Source organism: Zea mays, chromosome 8 (assembly GCF_902167145.1).
Source record: "Zea mays cultivar B73 chromosome 8, Zm-B73-REFERENCE-NAM-5.0, whole genome shotgun sequence".
Lineage (NCBI taxonomy): Eukaryota > Viridiplantae > Streptophyta > Magnoliopsida > Poales > Poaceae > Zea > Zea mays.
Window position 1 is genome coordinate 144,225,874 of NC_050103.1, and position 2,063 is coordinate 144,227,936.

Genomic DNA, 2,063 nt, shown 5'->3' on the forward strand with positions numbered 1-2,063 from the left:
ACCCTGCATGCGGAAGTTATGCATGATGGCGTTAACCAAGCTCTGCAATTGCTTTTTCCTCCTGTTATTGCACAAAGAATATCAATCACTACAAGAAACTGATAAACGTTCGTGGGTTTTGTTAAGAACGTGGGTACCGACGTTCTTATATTAATTAAGTTCATGGGTTTATTTAAGAACGTGGGTACCCACGTTCTTACATTAAGTTCGTGGGCTCTAACCAAAACCGTCGAACTTAACCTTTTAAAAACGTGGGTACCCACGTTCTTAAATTAAATACGTGGGCCGCGTGGACACCGTCGAACTTAACCCAACCTAAATCCCTAATCCCGCGCATCTCTCTTCCTATCTCCTTTCCGGCTTCCCACCAGTGCTCGCACCCGCCGCCGGCCGCCAGCCCGAGCACACTGCGCGCCCGGCCGCCGCCACCCAGCGCGTTGCGCCGCACCACCACCCCGCTCGCGCGCTACCTCGCTCGCTGCGCCGCGCCGCCCGCTCGACAGCCCCACGCCGCCTGGCCGCCCGCGCTGCTCCTCTCCTGAGATGGGTCTGAGAAAGAGAAACGCCATGGTTGGTGAGGCAGCCATGTTCGCCACATCTTGGTAGCCCTCACTCGGCATTGACATCCTCTCGTTCTTGGACTTGAAGTTAACTCAGCCATGAGGAAGCATGGGTGGCAGCTGCCGTACCACCCTCTCCAGGTATAATCCACGTCCACTCACCTGCGTGGGGTTGTGCGCTCGCCTTTCCCTCCTCCTCGCAGTGTTCTTGCCGATCCTAGCATTTGCCTCACGCGTCGCGCTCTGTTATAGTGTTCAGCGACTGACTGGCTGACTGGCGGGCGAGCTGCAGGTGGTTGCGATAGCCGTGTTCTCGGCACTGGGGTTCACCTTCTCGTCTTCTTCGTGCCGTTCGTGGGGACGAAGCCGTTCCAGATTGTGGCCATGGCTATCTACACTCCATTGGTGAGGTTCCTGCCCTTTTTTCAGGGGTTTAATTCGCTAGTATGCATAGATCTGGAGTTCGGTATTTGTTTCGCTGCCAGCCATCCCGCGCTTTACAGTTCTTGGTACTTACTACGTCAGGCATTGCAAGTTCAAACGCTGGTAGAGAACGTCATCTGCTTTGCATGTGCTGCCCATATCTGTTGTAAAGGAATGATGATATGACATCCGTTAGACTATATAGCATCATTGCTCACTTGAGCGACTTGACAATTTAACCTTGAGAATGATTAATGTCTTCTCTTGCAGATTACATGTGTTGTTGTGTTATACATATGGTGTGCGGAAACAAATCCTGGAGACCCAGGCATTTTCGATTCAACGAAGAATTTGAAGTAAGATAAGAATGAAAAGCACTCCTATGTGAATTCGGATCAGGGGATTAATCATGGAGAAGGCCATTAAGTGAGACTTTTGGTACTGCTGATAACAGTGAGAAGCTGAGCAGCATGCTTGAGAGGTAGGAAGCTACACTGTCCCTATGAAGTTATTCATGATGACAGTGTCAAATGATTTGGCGAGTGTTATTTTTCGGGTAAAAAATTATTTGTACTGTCAAAAAAATACTGGCAACGCTTCTTTGTCAAGTATATTTTTTTTTTCCGTTGCCGAGTGTTTTTTCGACACTAGACAAAGAGTTTTTTGCCGAATAGTTTTTTTACACTAGGCAAAGAGCTTCTTTGTCGAATGTTTTTTCTCGATACTAGGCGGAGAGCTTCTTTACCGAGGGTTTTTTTCGACACTAGACAAAGATAATTTTTAAATCAACTTTTTTGAAACAGTAAATTAATTTAAATAAAAAAGTTTTAAACTACAAAGTTGTATAACTCATCACGATGTACAATATTTATTTTAGTCATTTCTTCATATGACAAAGTTAAAGTAATTTTTTTCACAAAACTTATATACCTCTCATGTTGTTTATGAAACTACAACAGAGGTGTATAAGATTTGTAAACAATTTTAGAATCACCATGTTGGATGAATAAATAACCAAACAACCAAAATAAATTTTGTAAATCTTAAGAAGTTATAGAGTTTTGTAGTTTGCAACCTTTT

At 45.1% G+C, this 2,063-nt stretch overlaps 1 long non-coding RNA gene across 1 annotated transcript; it reads left to right on the plus strand.

Moving 5' to 3' along the window:
- The first annotated feature begins 504 nt into the window (after window positions 1-504).
- LOC109941624 (uncharacterized) lies at window positions 505-1,607 on the plus strand. Its single transcript, XR_002264292.2, has 3 exons — window positions 505-701; window positions 853-965; window positions 1,254-1,607. It is a non-coding gene; the product is annotated as an uncharacterized lncRNA (long non-coding RNA).
- Window positions 1,608-2,063: the final 456 nt, after the last annotated feature.